We start from the raw sequence: 24,231 nt of genomic DNA, 5'->3' as shown, positions 1-24,231 counted from the left end.
AGTTCCCATGGGACGGGGCCTGCACTGGTCCCTTGCGATGACTCATCGGCCTCTGAATGGCTCCCCTTTTTCAGCTGTTCTGGCTCCTCCTGCGTGGCTCCACGGGAACCCAATTAGTGGTCTTGCTCTCCTGGGGGCCACCAAGGCCCTCTTCTTCCTCCCTGCTGCCTCCAAGTAACTCCATCTGAAGGACACAGCTGCGGCTTCTACCGGCTCCTGCTTCATGCACTCAGCAGTTCCAGCCTTAAAGTGGCTGCAGCATGAAATGCTCAGAGCAGTTTTTTCTTTCTGTCATCATGGTTTCTCCCACCTTCATGAACTCCATAGGTCTCTCCTTCTCTTCCCCTGAGCTCCAGCAGCCCCAGCTTGGCTGATGTTACATTTTTACAGTTGTAAATTTGTTGATTTGTGGGAGAAAGAGATGCTGGGGACCGTCTATTCTGCCATCTTGACCAGAACTTGATACAGGATTTTTAAATGATCATTCACCAAAAATGTTTTTTACTACCATTTGGAAAACAGATAAGCTGATATTCATGACTACTGCTTTTTTCAATAAGAATCTGCAACCTGGGGGGAATAAGGTAATCTGCCTCCTGTTGCACAAACAGCAGAGAGGTCTTTCTTCAGTACAATGGACTGACAATGAGTATATTTTGTTAGATAAGTTATGAAGAGCTTTGAAACAGACCAAAAGATTACTGGGTGTATTCAATGGCAAATAAGTCATCTAGCATATGCTTCTGGGTTATCTGTTTCTATGGGGGCTCTGAGCCTTTGAGCTATTTTACTACTCCACATGTTATAGATAACTGATAGCAGTGTACCTAATACTTGTCTACAGACTTGAAAAATTCTGTCTGATGGAGAGACAACTGATTGATCTGCACTCATGTTTAAAAGTTGCTCAAGAAAAAACTGTACTAAACAAGCACACACAAAGAAATTATATTGGGATTCTCGGGTTTTCTCCTAGTATCTTTTACAGCACAGATTATACTGCATTGTAATTCACAATTTATCTACTTTGCTCTATCAGACTGCAGACTGTGAGTTCCTTGAAGGGAGAAAATAGGTCATTTTCTCTGTATCACTTCGGTTGCTGAAGACAATAAGGAGTCATCTGGTTAGTTAGATATTTACTAAAATTAAGACCATAAACTATAGATTGGGCCTACATATTAGGTAGTAAATGAATGCGTTTCATTTCCTACCAGATTCAGATATACAGAAGGTATACAATGTTCAAGTATTCCATGTTAATAAGATGAGGGAAAGAAACAATAACAATGACAGAAGCCAGCATAAATCTATTTTCAAACTGGTCCCTGGGACCATGACTTTGATAATTGTCCTTATTTTAATAGACAAGCTTATAAAAGCTTTGTAGAAGTATTTGTGAGACATGACCAAATTAGAATAATTACCTTTGAATTGTATTTATTTTCTCTTCATTGTTTCCTTGATCCATTACACAGACCCAGTGATCGTAGAGATTTGATGAAAAAATGCTTCCAGGAATATTTCGCAGAAATTCCTTACATCGATGGAAAAACAAGCATTTAAAATCATTATTCTCATGCCAAATATGTATTGGAGAAATAAGAAAGAAAACATCTTGTTGAAAGTTCTGTGAAGTCCTCCCTTCTTCGTACTACACAGAGCTCTGTGCCTGCTCTCCACTGACTTCTGCACATGGAAACACGTGCTTTTATTTTTTTCTAACGAAAACCATTTGGACAACCAAAGTTTGGATGATGGTGAGAAAGATAAACGACAACCTATTTGGGCCAAAACCTCCTGTTTTATGTATTTTAAGCAAATTGGTACTTTATAGGGTCTGGCAGTAAACAATCTTAAATCCTTTTTTCCCTCCTTTCCCTTAAATATCTAGTCCAAGGAAATGCACCAAGATATCTGTGAGATTCATAATCTGGTAATCATTCATTTGCTCATTCTATATATATTTATTCAACACTCTATATGTATTTATACATATATGTCAGGCACTGTTTGAGGTGCTAGGGATAGAGGAGTGAATAAAACAAGTCCATGCTAAATAGTATGTCCATGGTACAATATCCTTTCTTAGAGATCCCATTCTGTGGAGACCACTGGCAGGGCTAAGTGTGGTGAAACTAGATGATGACACAAACAGGATATGACCAAGGGCATTTGCTGTTTGGATTTTTGTTTATCAAAAGCTTAAAAATAAAACACATTTGGTCTTGGTCCAAGAGTTCATTCTAGGCCAATTTTCTCTGTTGCTTTCGGTATGACAACAAGAAGGCCAAGCTTGCAGTCTCATCTCCCATCAGTAAACTTTAGTCAGAGAAAACTCAATTCTTTGTCAATGCCAAGCACAGCCCCAGCCACAGTGGAAGTCATGACTGAACTGCTGCTATGTGTCACATGGGAAAATATTAATGGGGGGCAAGAGAAGGCTAATCAACTGTAACTGAGATTCTAAGATAATTTGAAGAACATCCTTCTAGTCACTCTGTTAACATATTTTTTTTAGAGTGGTTAACAAGAAGAAGGATGAATTAATTCAAAGTTTTCCACTGTTCTATTGTATCTTGCAGTAGAAATATACCTGGATACTTGTGGTTCAGATATATTATCACAAAACTTACCTTTTTGGGTAAAGCTATGGAATTTTCATAATTCCAAACTAATTTTAGCTGCTGCACTCACTTTAAAAGTCAGTTAGAAGAGGCAAAATTTGTTATTTTAAAATGGGGTGCTGACAATAGCTCTCTTTTTAAATCTCATTGGAAAACATATTTATGATCTGCCTTCAAGAAAAACATCATTAAATCTTAAACTTACACTTAAAAGATAATAACTCATAATATCTCAATGAACTCTCCCACAGCTGGAATAACAAGTTACGAAATAGAGCCATCATCACAGCTGAGAAGGATGTGCGAGCCGGTTCTGAATTACAATCACCAACTCACAGAAACCACAGCCCAGACCATCAGCAGAACTCTCGAATTCATTTGAGATGAAATTCTGCCAGATAAAATATGAAATTTTCCTTAAAAGTCTGATAGATCAAAGCTATAGTGTCTCAAGCAATTTTTGTCCAATTATAGTTTGAGAAGTTAAATTTATACTACACTACTTTAAAACAGTCTTAAAAATGAGAAACAAAAGTTCAAAAACTTTTGCCAAAATTGATCTCCTTTCATGAAAGCACTTGGAAGAAATGTGACTAAAACAGTTACATAATGATAAACCTTCAATTATTTGGAACCTATTTAACCAGACTCTACAATCATTTGGATAATTTTTTGTCTTTTGCTTATTTTTGGAAAAATAATATTTCTGCAATCTAAAACACAAATGAACTCTTCTAGAACCATGCTTCTTTGTAATAGCCTCAAGAATTTAGCACAAAATTTTAAGAAGTATGGTGTTGTGAAGAACAGCACATTAAGGAAATTCTTCTAAAACATTGGTTTTACCTTCCTAAATTGAGAGCTGGCAGAGAACCTAATTATATGAAAAAGAAAAACTCATATGCATATACTCGTATATCCTTGGCATATATATCTAGCTAAGCATACCACAGATATCCTTATTGTATTTCAGGACTGAAGAGTCATCACAAACCCTGTACAAAACAGATTAGTTGAACCTAGTTAAAACTCTCCAGTTCTCTTGAGTGATAATTTATTGCAAAAGTCCACAGCAGGGTTTGTTTAAGAGCAGACATGGCCCATTTACCCCAAAACACCTAGTGTTCATGAAGATATGCAGTAAAATTCTGAAAGCAGCTGGCCACTCAGCTGGAGTAGGGGTATGCAAAAGTCTTCTTTGCCATATTTTCCATCATTTGGTTTTTATGTTTCAGGCCTTGGGATGCAGGCTGTGGGCCTTGTCTCTACCTGTGGCTCCAGTATACCCCAACCCTTTGGGAGATGGGGCCCCCTTCTGCAGGTCTGCAGAAGCTACTACTGGGGTCAAAAGTTCTGCTTAAAGCTAGTTTTGACTCTAGGTTTTCCAAAAATGTATGACAATTCCAAGAATGTGAGGGAAGAAAACATTTTAGAACTCTGTCAGCCATGGGTAGATGTGACATAGTAACCATGGGTAAAGGGTAAGAACAATAGAGAATGTCAAATGTAGTAAAAGTGAAAGAAGGCCCAGATGTTGTAGCCGTTCTTACTCCACTTCCAAAGTAAAAGGCATTAGGGGACAAAGGAAGGAATATTTGTGGGCATGATGGTTATGTAAATGAATGCAATTTTCAGTCATTTCAATAGTTTTTTGTTTCAGTTCCAAGGCAAATGCTTGTTTATTGCAAGGTAAGCTGTAACTATCTTCGAAAACTTTGCCTTCATTAGGAAGGTAGTGAGATAGTGAGAAAATCATCATAAGCAGGATGCTTATTTTTGTAAACATGCTGTGTATGTTTTGATTATTTTAATTTTTAATTACAATTTTTCTTTTTGCATGGGGTGGCAGAACTGAAGAAGAGATTGGTGTGAGGTAAAAAAGTTTTTTTAAAGTATATCTGACATGTCATATCATCGGCAGTGGCTTTTAAAGTCCAATATTGACTTTTTGAAATGTTTTTAACCTTTTTTAGATTCTAAATCTACTTTGGTTCTTTCCAGATAGAAATAATGTTCATAATGAAACAAAACAAAACATAAAATGTTTAACTTGCTCCAGAGCTACACCACGGGGTGGATAAAGGGAGAACTTTTCCTACCTTTAAAACAGATGCTATCACAAAAATACATTCACAGTCTAGGTGTACTTCGACTCCAGAATTCAGTTTCTCTTTTAGCTCTCTGCAGGATTTCAGACTGGCTGATAGCCTGAAGATTCCTTTTGTTAGGGGTCCTTTTTGATTAAGAAAGTAAAGCATATCCTATGGGGAAGCAAAGGAAACAAAACAAAAAAGCACTTCACACATACATGCAAGGGAACATGTACTGCAGCTACTAGAGGACAGATTAAAAGCACTGAAGGATTGGAGCTGGATGGACAGCTAGAAGGATTAAAGTCAATCTTTTAGAGAGTAGAATGGTGGTTACCAGGGGCTGGGGATGATGGCGGGGGAGTTAGGGAGATGTTGGTCAAAGGAAACAAAATTTCAGTTAGATAAGAGAAATAAATTTAGGTGACCTATTGTATAACATGGTGATGACAGTTAATAAAAAGGTACTAAATTCTTGAAAATTGCTAGGAGAGTAAATTTTAAGTGTTTACTCACTTTGCTTTCTTTCTATTTGTATGTCCTCTGCTTGCAGTGTAGGAAGAGAATGGGTTTTAGAGACAAGCAATCCATGGCATTTAAAATCTAGTTATGCCACTTATTTACTGTGTAACCCTTGGTAAAGTTCGGAGGCTTTTTTTTTTTAATTAGTAAACAAAGGAATGATGACAATAATAACTACCCTCTGTATTTGCTGTGACAGATAAGCTGTGAAGGGGCTAGACTAGTGTCTGGCATTTATAGATGCACAATACAGCATAAAATGCCACACATCTAGTATAGTGCTTGCAGGATACTGGATACTCAATAAAAATGTTGGTTAACAGTGATTATTTAATATATCAACACAAACTCAGTGGCTTTCAACTGACCCATTCTACACACAAAAGATAACTAAATGCCAGAGAATGTATCTTTATTCTTAAATACTTGAAATACAAATAAAGCAGTTTTAAAAACTTTAAAAAATATGATTAAGTAGTCTCTGTTGGTGAAGTGGTTAAAAAAAAAAACCAGACTTTCAGAACAATATGGAGTTGAATTGAAGAAGGATTTGTGAGAGATAGAATATGGATTGTCTATCTACAGAGCAAATTCCAATTTACCTGAGCAGGCTTATATGGCTCTTTCTTGAAACCAGTAGTCTAGATTATCTCTTATGTCTTCCTTATGATTCTGCAATAGCTAAGTCAGATTTTAATTCTTTTAAATAATGATAATAGAGATTCTTAGCTAAAGCCAGGGATGTCTATAATCTCTCCATCTGGGGACAGGTTTACTTTCCAGAGTTCCCCATTCCTAAAATTCCTTTCCCATTACTTTACAGGCCAAAATGAGACTTACTAAGACAGGTTTGGGCAGATTATCATTCTCACAAATATTTGGCAGAGAAACTCCAAACAGCTGTCCTGGCACAGGAGATGTTGGAGATATGGGCAAGTTGTGCTGGTGAGTGCTAGAGCCTCGCCAAAAGGCCCAGTTTAAGATAGATCTTCTCCTTTTAAATGTCTTCTGATTTGAATCTAAGGCAGAATTGAGAGTATTAGAAAAACTAGTTTAGTTTACTTAACTTTATTTCTATAATTTCCATTTCACTATATGTTCGTTACTATGGCTCAGAAAAGAAATGCTTATAGATGTCCTTTGTTATTGACAATTCAACCCATGACATTTCTCTATAATATTATGTAAATTAAGGAAAAATCAACTAAGGAAGAATCAAATGTTTGGTTCTTCTTCTATCTATTTCTGAGACACCACTGGTATGTTTACTCGAGTTTTGGCACTAAATTTCAAAGGTGAAAGAATGGCTTCCTATTGAAATATTACAACTTAAAGCAAAAAGTGTTTTTCATACTAACATATACATTTTCCCATTTTAAAGATGAGACTGGGCATCCAGAAATTTGAAGACTGAATTATACTACAATTAAATCATGAGAAAAAGCAAGCAAGGAGGAGGGAAAGGGGAAGATGGAGGAGAAATAGGAAGAAGAGGAGAAAGAGGAGAAGAGTTGTTGTCTCTATTAAGATGTTCTATGGAAACAAAGAATGCTTTATTGCCTGATGTCCAACTCTACTACTGACAACAGATACAGGAAGGCAATGTCCTTCGTTTTTTCCCTTTCTTTGCAACTGCAAAGACTTTCCTGTATCTTTTCAGTTCCTGACTTTAAGACGTATGCTTAAGGCAGGATGGATGGGTGCAAACATGACTGAGACTTGCCCTTGCCATGGCGACATTTATAATCTAATAGGGAACAAGACTGGTGGTGGGGTGAGAGAGGGGAAAAACAAGTATATTAATAAATAAAACATCATAAGGGAGGAACAACGGACCAAAGGTATTCAGAAGAAAGTAAAGCACATTGATCCAGTACGAGGGAGAGGAGTGATCCTGGAGGCGTTTGCATTTGATTTGGATGTTTTTAAGGCAGTTGGCAGGTATGGGGATCCGAACCCTTGACCTTAGTGTTTATAACACCATGTTCTAATGAACTGAGCCAACTGGCCAACCTGATTTGGATTTTGAATGAATAAGACTTCAACAGACAGCATCCAGCATAATGCCTTGTACCTAATAAGTACTCAATTGTTATTGAACAATGATTGAAACTGAGGAGAAATTTAAGTGGAAAAAAACAACATATACAAAGTAGGCAGAAGTAAAAAGGGTCAATAGTGAGTTATGATTTTGATACCACAGTGCTGAAATTTTTGTCATCTGTGTCTAATTTTAACATGAAAGTTAGTTTGCAAATGATCTGATACATAAAAAGGTTCCATTTTTAAAAGTTCCACTTCTAAAAGTGGCTGGCTCCTTCTCTCCCTCTCCCTTCCCCCAACACACACACACACACACACACACACACACACACACACACACACACACACACACACACACACACACACACACACACACACAGACAACAACAACTATAACCTCTACACAAGTGAATGAAAATAAACCTACCTGTAGTCACTAAAGAGTGATCAAAAGAAGGTAGACACTGAAAGTAAAAGTTTGACCCTTCGAAGAAGGGAATGGCATGGCACTGAATGTTTCCTATTCTTATAGCTTTTATTATGAAGACAGGCCCCAGGGTGGCGGGGCAACTAAAATTTGGAGAGAAACCGGAACTCTTACTGGCTTGGAGAAATAGAGAACAAAGATAAAGGTACCCACAGCAGCTGGAACGTGAGAGGGAATCACAGAAAGGACAAAACCTGACAGTGGAAGCCCCAAATATTGTACATTCAGTTCTGCCCAAATTGCTGGCTAACCCCTAAAGCATGCATTCCTGGGGCAGATTCAAAACATCTTGCAATTAAGGCTAACAGAACCAAGATATGAGAGGCCACAATACCCAGATAGCACTCACTCACGGTTTGACTCAATTCTCTCTAAGCATCGTCAAATACTAACTTTAAAGAAGTCTTTTATCTCGTTTGGATATAATGTACCTTAGCATTTTATTTTCTCAGAATAACCTACTTAAACCAAATATTTAAAAAGCCAAGTTGTGAGAGGAAAGCAAATAAGCAACATTTTATCAGATGGCCTTACGACCATCATCCACACTTCACTCCCTTAGGATACAGTAAGTACGTCGTCAATGTACACACAGTCAGGTGGGCAAAAGCTCTTTGGCTTTGAACTCAGGAGCCTAGTTAAGACTCTTGGTTCAGACACTTATTTAGGCAGGTTACTTAACTTCTTTCCTTAACTTTAAAATGCAAAGGATAACCTATCCCTCAAAGGCTTACTGAAAGGATCATGCAAGATAATGTACGGAAAGTATTACTTTGCCCAGGGCATGGGTCAAAGGAATCTTGATTAAAGCTGCCAAGAGACCAATCTACTCCTCAAAAACAAGACCTCCTCGCTGTACTTACTCTCCATTTGGTTTAACAGCCTTCTGGAGGTATGTAGACATGAAAGAATACCACTACTCTATTAAGAATTTTCTTCCTGCTTTGACATTCCCAACCTACACCATTTTAGAAAACAGAAAAAGAAATGAAACCCTTTCTGAAATCCAGAAAGGGGTTCCTGTATGTCTAGCAATGTCAATCTGGGCAAATGTTTGTTTAGTATGTACCATAATATATATGCTGAGTAGCTGTACTCAGTCTGGTTTGCTCACATTTAACCTGGTTTTATTATTTCTATAACTATGAGATTTACTTGATTTTTTAGCTTTCACATTTCTTAAGAAGAATGCTCTATCACAAGTTATAAACTCAGTTATTCTATGAATGTAGACAGAGGTTTAAGTGGAAATTGAGTTCTTTACTTTATCATAAAAAATTTCAGCTGTAGCCATGCTTTTTATGTTCGGCATTCAACCTGAGAGTCCAGGTTCCCTCTGAGACTGAGAGAAAAAGAATTTTCATTAAAATTTACTTTGGTGCAGAGCCTTTAATGTATAGCCCTTATTTTCTAAATGTCAAAAGCTGATGAAAAAACATGTTACTGCAAAAAAAAAAAAAAAAAGATTATGTAAATGTAAAGGAAACTAATTTCATGTAAATCTAGCTTTCCTAAATAACCCTGGCAAGATTCAGGCTAGTGTTTTTGCATGCTTAAATTAGAAAACTGAATATTAAAAATAACAATCCTTAAAACTTTGTGCGTATAGAACAATAACCACAACAGTAAAAGCTTTCATTAGAAATTCTATTCTGGCCACATAGCTACAGAAATTAAGAAGACCTTTATTTTTGTTTTTTTCCAGAGTGGGAAATACATATGAGAGAACATTGGAATGACAGGGCAAACAGGTAAAAGAAGAAACATGTCCCATATTTTACCATCCACTATAAAAGTTCACATTAATTCCAGTGTAGTCCTGGGTCTGAAGCAGATATGGAAGGTAATAAGCCTGCTGTGGGCTCACAGAAATGGGAGTTCCACTCACAATAGAACCCCAAGAGTTGCTTCAGACCACACTCAGAAAGATCCCGCTTAATTAACTCTTCCACTTCATTCAAGTTTTTCCAGTAGGTGTGACTAAGCCATTCAATCTTTCATTTAACTTCTGCTCTGTTCTATACACTGGACTAAGTCCTGGGATGAGTTCTCAGGCCTTAGAGAAGCTCACAGTCTAAAGAGACATGTAGATATGTAAACAAATAATCACAACATAAATTTTTAAGTTACACTAGAGATATGTATACAGTGCTCTGGAGACACAGAGAAAGGGGTAGCTAAAGATTCAAAGAAACAAAGATTTCCTAGAAGTGATATTTGAGTTGGGTCTTGAGGTCAGATCTTTGAATGTCTATATTCAGCACCCCCAATTAACACTAGAGCTATCTCACTGTGGACCAACCACCCCAAGGATGACTTGTAGTGACTCAAGTCTCAGAGGTGGAGTTCTGAGAGATCTATTGCTATTCTGTTTCCAGTGTAAGACTATTTAGTGGGAGGTCTTCTCGACAATGAAGCAGAAATTTGAAAAACAGATGGAAGATGACTGTGCTCACCTAAAGCGATGCTGGTTAACAGGGATATTTTCTTTGAGCTAACTAGAGAAAACGTCTCTCAGAAATGGATGTATGAAGCTTTGTCTAATTGTGGCTTATTTTATTCAGGTGGTTTAAAAACATAATATTAATTCTTCCCAGCCAATATTTTAATAGAAATTATCTTCCTCTTTTATCTCCTTGCTAATCTTAGAAACAACATATAAATTTCCACATAAGATCACGCAAAATATCTACTTCCTGGGGCTAAGCAATTTAAGAATTTAAGAGTTCTGTGGATTTTAAATATACAGGCCAGGGCCGAGCCCGTGGCGCACTCGGGAGAGTGCGGCGCTGGGAGCGAAGCGACTCTCCCACCGCGGGTTCGGATCCTATATGGGAATGGCCGGTGCACTCACTGGCTGAGTGCCGGTCACGAAAAAGACAAAATAAATAAATAAATATACAGGCCAAACAGAGTATGATGAACTCTGAGTATAACAAGTGGCACTTGGTAAATAAAGCCAAATTCCATATATATAATATGTGCTGGAAAAAAAGTATTAGCTCATTTTTCCCTATTAGAAGTCAGGTTAATTGTTGGTATGTATGTGAAGAAAGGCAGGGAAAGAGAGTGAAGAGAGTCTTCTTCTTAAACTCATTTCCTCCTACGAGGTCTCCTTTTTAATTCTGATTTATGTTAGGGATGAGTTGGGGGCAAAGAAGGTGGGAAAGAAGGAAACAGAAATATGGACTTTAAAATACATTAAATTTTGATAATCATAGGGTCATATATTGTACATCACAATGAGGCTATGGAAGTACTGAAAACAATTTCCAGAGTGGAATGTTGCCTTCAAATAAAAAAAAACGAGTATTAATAAAAGCTGTGAGGATGTTAACAGTAAGACAAACAATAACTATGTAAAATTGTCTCCATTTCATGAAGTGAGTTAGTACTAACATGTCCACATAATATGGCAGTTGGGTCTAATGATGAGTCGAGATCTAAGGAGAGAAGATCTATGTTGAGTTTTCAGTTCTACTGCTATATGCTTTGTGATGCTGGACACAGTCTGAGTCTGCTCATTTGTAAAATGGGTAATAATGGAAACTTACATGGTTGTTTTGAGGCTTAAAAGAAAGTATTCTATAAACTGTTATGTTTTATGTAGAAATTACTTGTTAACATTATGAAGACTGTTATCATCCAGGGACCAAAAGTTCCATTTGTAGAATTTGTAGGCTCTCTACAGTTCTTTAGTCTTTCTAGATGCCTTTTGGCTTTTTTACTTCTCATTAAAACACTGCAAAGATGTAACAGGCAAAGAAACGGAGACCAGTCAAAAGAGATGGTTCTGTTACTTAGGGAAAGCTCTGTTAATAAAGTCTAGTAGAATACTGAGACTTTACCTGAAATGTTTTTGATTAAATGTGCATTCTAATAATCTAAATTAGAGGGCAGCAAACTACAATCCCTGGGCCAAATCTGGCCTGCCACCTCTCTTTGGATAGCCTGTGAGCTAAGAATAGTTTTTACATTTTTAAAAGGTTGAAAAATTCAGAAGAAGAATATTTGGTGATACATAAAAAATTTTAAGAAATTCAAATTTTACTGTCTGTAACAGTTTTGCTGGGACACTACCACACTCATTCATTTATGTATTGTCTATGACTGTTTTCACTTCACACTCTATGGCAGAGTTGAGTAGCTGTGACCAAGACAATATGTTGTGCTCTCATTGCTTTGCACTGTTGCTCAGGGCAATACAAATTTCAGTGACTCCATTATATTTTGACAATGTTTCAAGTGCCACGTGTGTCATGATACTGCAAATCTATTTTTTTTATTATCCATCATGTCAAAATAAGAAAAGTAGTCTTCCAGTGCTGAGTTTTTAGGGCACCATGAAGTGTGTATGACATTGTTATTGAATCAATGGGCAAAGTATTGTGGTTACTGTGCAACGACATAACAGCCATGGTGAAAAAATATATGTCAACTTTACCTGACTAAGCACTTGTCAATAGATGTTGACATTACCAGACTAAACACTATCACAGTATCCCCAACTTAAAAGAAAGCAACGATCAGAAAAATTAGAATATTTAAAATAAAATATCTCATCACCACAGAATTTCTTCACAAAGACAAAAAATGAAAACAGACTGCAACAAAAGTAAATTTGAGTGGCTCATTTGTTAGCCAAGAAAGGATAGCCATTTACTAATGGTGAATTGATGAAATCCTGTGTGCTTGTAGTAGATGAAGAAATGAGCCCAGAGAAACTAGATTTAAGATTATTAGCCTTTTAGTCAGAATAGCTGATCAAATAGTTGAGGACATCAGGAATAATATCAATAGTTAACTAAAACAAGGCAGGTGACTCACTTTGGTTCTTAATGAGTTGACAGATGTTACCAATACTGCTCAGTTGCTTATTCAAGAAGTTGATGCCGCGTTTGAAGTGACTGAAGAATTAGCCTTAAACAGACTGCATAGAACAACTATGGGTGAGAATATTTTGAAAGAATTTGAGAAAATAATTCAGCACCACCTGAAGTGGAATCTGCTAAAATGTGTTATGTCTGATGATGTAGCAAATGTGTGGAGTGAAAAAACGGTGTGATTCAACAAATTTACAAAGGTTGTAAAATTTTAAAATGTTTAATACGTATGGTTTATTCAGTGTATTGATCAGTGGTACTGCAGGGAATATATTTCAATCTATAAAGTGTTACTGGATTAGTAGTGTCAGCAGTGAACTTCATTTACTCTCATGGACTTAACCATTGTCAGTTTTGTGAATCGTCAGAAATAGAAGCCAAATATTAGCCTTTCTTGTACTATCACAGAGCAGTTCAATGGCTCAGCAGTGGTAAAGTTTTATAATGATGTTTTAAATTCTGGGCTGAGATTAAACTTTTTATGAATGAGAAGAACTGCTTTCAATCACTATTACTGGACATTGAATGGCTTTATAAGTTAACTTTTCCTGTAGATTTGATGTTTCTTAATGAATCCCACCTAAAATTACAAGGCAAAACAATGCTTATACATAAAACTTTTAATGCAGTAAAGTCATTCAACGATATTTAATCACAAGTAATGTCAAGCTGCTTTATACACTTCTGGTGCTGTCAAAACAAGAAGAAAGATCTCTAGTCCCACACAAGTCTGCAGCACATATATTTTCCGAGTTCAAACGATAACTCTAGTAGTCTTTTACCAATCTCCACGCAAGAGGAAAATATCATAACTCAAAATCTATTTATTAAATTGAGGAGCTTCCACTTAACCTGCAATTGGAAGTGATTATCTTCCATGAAATGAAGAAGAATCTAACACAAGTCTACAAATGCCATCTAAGAGAGAAATGTGCTCAATTAGGATTATACGCTCATAGAATGATATCGATATTTGGCAGTACCTATCTGTGTGAAAACGTTTTCCAAGATGAAATATAAAAATCTCATTACAGATCAGAACATTTGCAATCGATTTTGACGATTAAGTCACGAACTTTAAAACCCAATTAAGTCAAATTTTATCCCCCTCAAGATAATTCAACTCTTTTTAGTAGACATGTATTATGTATAATTATACTCAATTATTATATTTTGAATTCCATCAGTAAAAAACACATGGAAATTTTCTTTCTTTTGTTACATAAGCACCTACCTGCAAATTTCACTATCAAGCCCCTTACAGAAAAACTTTGCTGACCCCTGATCTAAATCAGTGGTTTCTGAAACAGTTGTTCATCAATATCTTCTGTATTAAAAAAAAAAAAAACCCACATAAGAGGTTCACCTGCAATTTTTAGTTGCACAGGTGATTCTGATATCCAGCTTGGCTTTGGCACCATTAGGCTATAGTTACTCCATCCCTGATCCCATTTGCCACAAATCATCTACCTCTGGAACTACCATTATCCTAACTTCCAATAGAAAGAAACTGAGCAGAGGATGCCTACAATTTAACTTAGAAAGCAAGTCACTGGCAAAACTGAGTAAAACCCTTAGGATTCCTACTCTCTGATTATCAGTCAAATTAATTAAAATTGACAACAGACCCAGAGAAATAGTTCTGAAAACATGGGTAAAAAAGGTAGAGTGGGAGAATATTATTCTCCATAGCATAGTTATAAAGATTCTCTTTGTATCTTTAATGAGATAACAAATCTAAAAATTAATTTGATTATCCATTAAACAAATATTCATTGAGTAAATATTCATTTACATATGCCAGGCACTGTTGCAGGTTCTGGCAATACAGAAGTGAACAAAACAGACCAAAATCCCTGCTTTCATGAAGCTCACATTTTATTGGATGGAAAACCATGATACGTCTCTCTATAGCACCCCCTCAGAACAGCCCAAGGAAGTGAGCAAACAGTTTTATAGTCCAAAAGTTCAACTTACTGTTACAGGACAGGAGAAGATGACTGGTATGAATTCACGGTAAGTTTGTACACCGGTGTTGGCAAGATGAGGGAGTCCCTGATGACCGATCTATTAATTTACTGTTGACTTCAGTAAAGTATAGAGTTGGAGGCCAGGTCACCATCAACAGAAAGTGATGGGATTAAGTGTGTATATGTGTGTGGAGGGGATTCAGACAGAACAGTTGACTCAAGGAGTTGGAAAATGCCTTAGTGATAAAGTTAAGACTCTCTAGCCAGTATAGAGTGCCCATTTGAGGGTGGTCATTAGTGATATAAAACTGCCCTGCTGCTGTATTATTTCCTCTAGCAGTGTTTCTTTAGAGTTCATCTAAAGAAGGACTTTTGCTACGTACATAGGAAAGTAGGAAAGAGGGTCAAAGAAGCTGAGGTTATCTGCAAGAGAGATAATCATGATAATCATGGAATTCAAGTTGGATAAGGAAAGAAGTAAAAATAGGAGTTGACTAAAAGATGGAGAAAGTGATACAGTGTTGTAAGTTATAAGTAGACAGGAGGAATCTGGGTTTCCAGAGAGGAAAAACTGTTTTGTTTTGTTTTTCCATGTTTCCATGCACAAAGACTAGACGTGTTATTGTAAATGAGGAACTGACAAATCATTTGGGAAGGTCGAGATAGTAAATATTGTAGCTTTTGTGTGCCACAGCTTCTGTCCTAGTTATTCAACTCTTTAACAATAGCAAGAAAGCAGAAAAGAAAAAATGAACAAAGGCTGGCTGAAGAAGAAGAGAGGGCAGTTACAACTCTTTTTGCACAATAAGATGTCAAAATTTGGAATCAATGGAGTGAATAGGAAGATAAGTTTTATGCTAGTATTGCAATTATTAAAAAAAATCTATACATGTTTTAATGTGAAAATTATAAATTAAACAATTTTAAATGAATTGAAAGATGTTTTGTTTAAAAAGGGATCTTGGGGTGTAAAATTCACAATGAGTGCTGATTTGTCTGTTTTCTCTAAGTTTAGATTGCTACATACACATTTTTCTTAAAGAAGGGTCATTCTACAATAAGGTTAAAAACAGTATGAGCTACTTTTTCATTAATGCTACATCAGTTGGATCACACACAGAGGAAGTACTTCGAAATTTCTTTTGGCATTCAGACGATGCCTAAAATCTGTTATGTGGCAGGTAGGTGGCTTCAGTGATCTCTCAAGGTCCATGCTATGCCTTTAAATTTATTACTCCTTGGGCCCGAGTTTGTGCATTTGCAAAGGCAATTCCACTGTTCACTGGACCCCCTAGTTGGTTCAAATTGATAAGGGCAACTGTAGAAATTTAGCATCCATTTTCTACTATCCCACTCATAGTTTCTGGTATCCATTTTCTATTTCTCATACACTCTTAATTTCAGACTGAGAGCTTAAAACTCAAACTTGGCTTAGGGTAAATTATGTTGGACACCATTTTTATCATTCTAGAGTCTTTATAATGGGGAGGTAAGAGACAGCTATGTTCACAGGAAATTAATACTCAATTGGTAGGCTAAGGAGAGACTTCTGTAGAAATTATCCTAGTCTTCACATAGTTATCAGTCCCAGGATCCAGGCAGGGGATCAGAGTCCCTGACATCCATTACTGACAGCCTCCTTTTTATACTGTGACCATTTAGGGGGAACACACAGTGGAGTGTATTACAGTACAAAGAAGGTATTGAAGCACCTGCAGCATTGCCTAGTGCCTTTGACTCTGCAGTGGCCATAAGATTAAAGGGAAAGAATGGTGAAGAAAGAAGGGATAGGCTGTATTGCTATTAGTTGCTGGTTACATCCGTCATGCCTATTTCTGATTTATAAAATGATCTTCTTCTAAAACTCCATCTTTCCTTTCAAAACTCCTAGGTAATTCAAAAGAAAAATCACTCCATCTGGCTGGAAGTTTGGGTATTTTCATTTGTACAAAATGTGTATCCAGAAATGAAAACTTTTGCTGAAAGAAGGCTCTATGAAGGACAAGAAGCGACTCACCACTCCGTTGCTGGGCCATAGCCAAACGGCTGCGCTTCAGGATGAACTGGCACCGCATCTCTTGGGGCAGCTGTTCCATAAGGAAGGGGTCCTGGAAGTTGAGAGGTGTGGTGGAGTCCTTTGATCCCTGTGTCAGGAGTGCAGTGTCTCGAAGGTGGCTCATTTTAATTCCATAAGGATATTCATGCCCTACACAGAGAAAAATCTAAATGTAGACTTCAGACAGGCTGATACTGTGAGCATGTGTGCTACAAACTGGAATGTACTGCAATTTACCCCTGGTACTTTTGGTATAAAGAATCCTTTTGTTGACTGAATGATCACCATGTTCCTCTTAGTTGGAGACCACTGCATAATGTAGGTGGTCCTACCAAAATAGTTTTAAGGATGAGAAGAAAGGAAGGAAGAAAAAAAGTCTTTTAAAATTATCTAGTGTGGAGTGAATGTACAGGTCAGTTTGTGAGTTGCATAATGTTGGTTTCTCCTATTTGCACATAAGAATATTTAGAGGTATTCCAGTTTCTCCTTTGACACTAACTAGATCTATAAATCTTCAGCAAATCCCAGTCCTCTCAGCCTCAAATGCATGATTTAAAATACCCTACTCCTATCGCACAACTATTGTAAAGATCAAATAAGTAAACACTGGTGCTTAATATTATTTAAATAATAGGGACAATGAACTATGTATGTCAAGAATTGCTATTGTTACTATTATTTAACACAAGATGTCTGACTGAAAAACATTTAATTAGTTTTTATTAGTTATATAAGTAGAGCTTCTCAAGAGCATTGGGACTGGTTTGATTTATGCTTCCCTCCCACTGCTGCACTCTGAGGCTGGTGTTCATAGGCAATAATCAGAAGGAAGACTGCAGGAGATTAGAAACACAGAAAGAGATGCAAAAAGGATTTACAAACTAGAAAAGCTAAACCCTGCACATCTCATCGCAACATAATTTTTGCTCTTTAATATTCTAAGTAATTGCATCCTGTTAGTGTAAAGCTCAAACACTACTGGTTTGCAGATTTTTTAAGCACAGGAGTAAGTTCCCTTCTATTGCTGACTTATCACTAAATGTAACTCAGTAAACGCTTACTGTTCCTTTCTACCTGGCATAGGCACATAATGTCAATATTCGATTAATATCAAGCAATACAGCAACTTCTAGGAATTAAGCAAAAAAAAAAAAAAAAGAAGAAGAAGCCTTCTATAACAGCAATAAAACAATCAATTTATCCAAATAGCCAGCAGCTCATCTACAATTGAGGTTTGCAAGGCACATTAAAATATACAATTATTTTTATTTTTATTTTTTGGTATATCGCCAATACAGGGATTGGAACCCTTGACCTTGGTGTTATAACACTGCACTCTAACCCACTGAGCTAACCAGCCAGCCCAAAATATACAAATAAGAACTGTTATTCAATCGTGGGACAATCACATGTCATGTTCCATGGTTTTTTAGTAAGAGCTGGTAATGAAGCTTGGAGATGTTTTAAGCTTGAAAGTTACCATTCACCTAGTTTTAATTAAATTAATGTATTTTATTAAAGCATATTTTAAGTATTTTTTTAAAGATTTGCCGACTTTAATTGTTCTCCATTGACTTTACAAAAATGGCAACATTAAGTGAGAGCTAAAAATGAGAAAGAAAGAAACTACAATCACAATAATACATTGAACTTTGAGAAGTAGAAAACAGAACTGTGATTACAAGAGGTGGGAAGGGGTAGGGGTATTAGGGAGAAATTGATTAATGGACATTAAGAATTATTACATTTTGAAATGATAAATACACTAATTCTCCTGATTGGATCACCATATATTGTCCACAAATACTGATAGTCCACTCTGTACCCCACAAATATGTATAATCAACTATTTCAATAAAAATAAAATTTTCAGATAGAGGGGGAAAAAGAAACCCTGAAATAAGTCAATTTTGTCCTCAGTTTATGCATGATCACTTTCTACATTCTAAGCATACAGATTTTGTAGAAAAGTTTGGTTTTAGATTACTCAGATCAATGGAAACACTGATTACACAGTAGTGACCTCACAGATAAATGAAAGGACTGCACAAGATGATGCATGTGAAATGCTTTCCACAATGTCTAGCAGGTAGTAAGCATTTTTCAATTGTTAACAGAAATCAACGTCATCAACATCATTCTGTTCATCATCTCAAAATCTGCTACAGATATTGTCCTTCATTTTTATTGCTCTGTTTCTGTTAACGACTCTGAATAAAATTACTGATCAAAAAATATTTTTTAGCGAAATGATTTAAATAAGGTGAGGTGTAAACTATATACCAATGCTCCTCAAATCAAATGCTGGGTAACTGAGCTACAGAAATAGCAAAGTAAGTTAGTGAAGTGACAGTAGATTAGCCAGTGAAGATTTATATGTTCAAATGGATTAATCCATTTTCTTTGATGCCTAGAAAAGTTCCTGGCACAGGGCAGGTATTTCATACTCACTGGTGGTTTAAGATGCATGACTGGATTATAGACTGGTCTTCCAGAGAGGCAAAATAGTAGATAGGAAAGGGAACAGAAAATCCCAAGAACTGAATATAAAAAGAAGTGTATGAAGAAAAGGAAATACCAATACATATTGCTGTGTTACAGAAAAAAAGTAAAGGTTTGGCAAGCTAGCTCTGTTTATAAAGTGAAAAACAGAAGAAAATTCACATTTTTCTTCCCAACTATAAAATTAGCTACTTGAGCAAAGAGATTTTTTCTAACACAGAGAAATGTTTAGTAGATATTTATTCTTCATATGAGATTTAACATTTCATAGTATTTAAATTTAGGACCATATGACTAATTCTCTCAGACACTTAGTATTCACTGAATTTTAATTATAGTTCTCTTAGATTTTCACAGAAACTTACCAATGAGTGGGTATGGTGCTGCTTCTTTGCCAGAATTGACCCATAACTGGTAATCTCTCTCAGAGCCCTTGGAGATAAAAGAATTAAAAGTCATAATAAATCTTCAACATTTGGTACTTCGATGAGGACTTTTTTGGGGGGCATTTTTATGTTTCGTCAAAGGAAAAACCTGGGGACAATGTAAATGCTATATAGGTACACGGGAGTGATTATGATTTTTTTTAGAAAACCCCATCTCTCTCCCCCCAATCCCCAGTGATGGCTAGGGATCCACAAACTTCAATGGAATCAGGCCCTCAATATAAAGGTAGCCCACGGAATGTGAAATCTTGACTAAATCTTTCTACAAAGGAAGAACAAACTTTCTGGTTCTAAAAGGCTAATCTCTTCTTTAGAGTCCTGACTTCTGCTATGTCTCTGGACTTCTCAGAGAATATCCGACTTAACCTTCAACATGTCCCTGGCAAAGACAACCTTGTTATCCAGAAAGCCACAAACACTTCTGTATGTATGATTAAGAAGTAAAATATCAAAGGCTGATTTTAGTTCAGCTGCTTCTGAGCAGGAGAAGAGGCTTTGAACAGATAGGCAATTGGCACAGTCTACACTGGTTTTAGTTTGGGCAAGTCCAGTCCTGGGCACAGAAAGAATGAGAATTCAATCTAGAGAATAGGCCCAGTCATGGAAAACATAAAACAATAAAATTGTTCACTAGTAGAATTATAACCCCGGAAGGGTTATATTCCTCTAGGAGGAATACGATAAATATATTTTAAAAGAAGCTAGTACAGATATAGTCAAGTCTGTTGGCAGTATTTCATATTCTTGACTTTAACTTCTGATTAGCAATCATGGTCCTGCCCTTATAACGGAGGGTCTTGGCTATGGAGAATACCATACAGACTGCCCCCACTACCATACATACATAGTTTGTTACTTCATCACTAGTCAAAAAATTATATTTCAAATGGAACGAGCAACCTAATAAAAATCCTTTCTTTTCATATAGTGTCTAAAAACACTGTGATCATCTTTTAGACCAGGTGTACTCAAATAGCCTCAATCAATTCCTAATTAAATTAATAGAATTATTTTGGGATCTGAGGAGATGGATCACTTTATCTAAAAGAAAAATACAGATAAGGAAATGAATCCTGTCATTAATTAATCTCCCTTCCTACCCCTAAAACTATTCACTTTCTTCCAAAACATTCACACAGGTTAGAAATCAATGCAAAGATGTCTGCTTTACTCACTGCATATAAATTTAATTACATTTAAAATACATTACTAAATTTAATAAGTCAGATTTTTTAATCCCAAATTTTTAAAGAGCTCAGGGCAAACCCTGAGCTCTTTAAGGGCTTACTATAGCACCATGTACTAGCAAATTGAAATACATGGCATGTCTTAAACATGTGTCATGTCACATCATAGTGTGTTTTAAAATTTATAGGGAATCTCACACAAGGAATAGTGTTGTTCAAGTGCTTTCCTTAGTTTCCACCCTTCTGAGAGTCACTCTCTTTAATAAAAGTACTCACTATGTGGTGTTTATATAATTGATAGGGAGGCAATGAGGAGAACCTTCCAATTCTCTTTCCCCAACTCATTCTCAAACATTTCAATATTTTCCTCTAAAACAATTTCAAAAGGTAACCTCTGTCTCAGAAAACAGGAGCAGAAGCTAAAAGCAAAATGAAAAAGTGTGGAGTATACACTAAAGCCCTTCAAATCCATGATCTATTTAAAAGCTTGTCTTTTTATTTACCAGTTCATTAGAAGTACCAGGCATCTTATCCTCAGGACCTACAGCCAGGCAAAATGGCTTCTAGCCATGTGTTCTTTATGCAAAAATTCTACTACAGAGCAAATCCTTCAGAATTCATCATCCTAAGACTAACTGTGTCTTGAGATAATAATAGGATGATTAGGTAGGGAGGAGAACTCTCAAATATTGACAAGTAGAAAGGAGGGAAAGAGTTGAAACTTTATTACTAAGAATCTTACACCAAAAAAAAATTTTTTTGTAAATGTACATAGCATATACAATAAAAATACACATCATCACCCTAAAATTATAGTCCAATCTTATGCTTTTTGGTTCATACAAGTTTTAAAATAAGAGTGGAAGATAGCACCCATATTTTAAACTAATATTAAAGATTTACTGTCCTTATTTTCTATGCTTTGGGGGATAAAATATGATTTTGGTATATCTAATAACCAGCTGTCTTATGATGGAAGGAATAATATTTACATGACTGTAAAGTATCAAGGTTTGTTTTCAATTAAGAATATCTAGCAGAGTAACTTACAGTTATCCTTAGCATTGTTAATGACATGTTGATAACTTCATTCGCTGTATCTGAATTCATTACTGTTATAGTTTTAGACTGTAGAAAAAAAAGAAATAAGAAATAGAGCTATGAATAAAGAATTTTAAAACAGGTGAACAAATAATAATTGCCAAATGATTATCCAAAGGCAAATCCTGATTTCCTTTAGGTGGTTATAAATAAAATTTCAAACCCGATTTCAAGTGTGGACAGAGTAAAGCACATGACTTAAGTAGAATATAAACCTTTGACTATAATTTACTTTCATTTCCTTATATATTATGCCCTTTAATAAAACATTTATTTCTCTCAAAATAAAAGATGTGTGGCTCACAAAATATAAGAGCTTAAGCAAGTAAGGAGAAGACTAAATATATTTCATAGAGAGTACAATAAAAAAAAAATTCAGTGAGGCTGGTGTTCTGCCTCATTTCCATAGTTGTATTTCCATAGCGCAATGGGTAATAAAAAAGGGAGAGAGCTGAATCTCTTTATATCTCTTCCTTAGTACTGTTTTCACAATATAGGATTTTATTTCTTTCCATGGTATAAAGTCAGTTTAGGTAAAATCAGAATAAGAACTGGTTATGAAAGACATTTAAAGCTTAGAATTTTAAAACACAGCTATTTATTGAGCACTTTCTATGTGTTAGGCATTGTGGCTACTAAGATTCTTATTGTTAAAATCTTCAGAGAATTTAAAACTGATGAGTCTAGGAAAAAACTGAAAAGTTTAGGAAGCTCTACTCTATTACCAACTCTGCCATTCAATAGGGTATCTGTAATAGCTCCGTGCTAAACTACATTGAGAATTGCTATTTAAAAACAGACAATTTGCATGCTACAAACAGAAAAGGGATTAACAAGATTCTGAGCTATCTATAGAGCTCACTGCATTCCAAAATATATTATGTAAATATACGACAGTGTTGTGTTATCAAAAAGGAAATATTTTTGCTATGCACATAGGTTATATATATGATAATTATCAGATAAATAAGCGATCAGGGCTGCTGATAGAAGGGCTTAAATGGTACAAATAAGTAGCATAAAAGGAAAAAAAATAATATAAAAGAAAAAATGATATAAAAATAAAGCGAAGTGAAATCCACTGATAATTCATCAATTGTTGTTCCCTTATATTATGTCTTCCCAATAAGTCAATTACTTCACATGACAAATTGCCTTTAAAAGTTGTTAGTTAATTGAATTTTATTTAAAACAATTTTTTTTAAGTGCACTGATTTCAAATTGTCCTCCTTCTATCCCAAAGATTATGCAAAAGTGTCTCAGAGCACAACAAAAAGGGCTTGGAACGCCCAATCCGGTGCCTGTTTTCTACCAGAGTGGCATAGTTATACTACAGACTGAGCTTTGTAACTTGACATATAACTTCAAAAAAGGCTTCTGCTTTTTTCTTTTTCTTTTTTTTTTTCCCAAGTCTGAAAACCATTCAATTCAATTTAAAGAAAATCTCTCATGAAGTCTTTTGTAGTGAAGAATCTATCTTCCCAATTACCTGGTCTCTTAAGGTAATGGTTTTTCTTAACACTAGGCACATATGTTCAAAATAGTGCTATAGGAAGTGTATTTTTTCCTGCTTGCCTTTCTGGTAGATGAAAAAAATGAATTTCGGCAGATACGGCTCTTTGGCTAGTAAACAAACAACAAAACAAACAGACAAAACTGAAAATGTGGCAATTCCTTTCCATATTAGCAGAACTCACTGACAGGTTGTGCCTAACTGAAGACCAAGGATAAAGAATACTTCCCATAGATGCACTCGTAATTGGGGAAATCACTCTTTCTGGAAGCAGGGCTCCCTGTAAGAGACTACTGCCATGAAAGCTACTTCAGAGAGCAAAGGACATAGTGTGTCACAGCACCCTTGACTTATCTAGGGTACTAGTGATAAAAACAGAACACCCAACCTGACCACACCTCCTGTCTTCTCTTTCAAAATGGGGGACATCAGTCCTTTCTCAAGCACACACTTTCTATATACTGAAAAAAAAAGTGATAAAGGATTTTCCATGAAAATCCTGATTGTAACCAACTGCCACAACAGTCGAATGAAAGCAGGCCGAAACAAGTGTTGTTGTTGTTGTTTTCCTACTTTGCTGCAGGAGATCTCTGTAGTCTCATACCATAAAAATCTGAGTACTTTCCTCAAGCAGCGATATCTCACACTCAGGAGTTGGTCAGAACATCTGCATAGCTTTTGCTTTTCTCCCAAACATAACTGTTTTGCATGTATTTTCTACACACAAATAAAGCTATCCAATGTAATCTAGAGCTGCTGTGAAGTATGATAGTCCATAGTATCATAAAAACTTTCATAAGTTTC

The 24,231-nt window shown here is 35.9% G+C and overlaps 1 pseudogene; it reads right to left on the bottom strand.

Moving 5' to 3' along the window:
* The window catches only part of LOC134374800 (rho GTPase-activating protein 20-like), a 138,584-nt pseudogene that overhangs the window by 14,408 nt on the left and 99,945 nt on the right, over positions 1-24,231 (bottom strand).

Source organism: Cynocephalus volans, chromosome 4 (genome assembly GCF_027409185.1).
Source record: "Cynocephalus volans isolate mCynVol1 chromosome 4, mCynVol1.pri, whole genome shotgun sequence".
NCBI lineage: Eukaryota > Metazoa > Chordata > Mammalia > Dermoptera > Cynocephalidae > Cynocephalus > Cynocephalus volans.
This window is presented reverse-complemented; position numbering and strand designations above follow the sequence as displayed.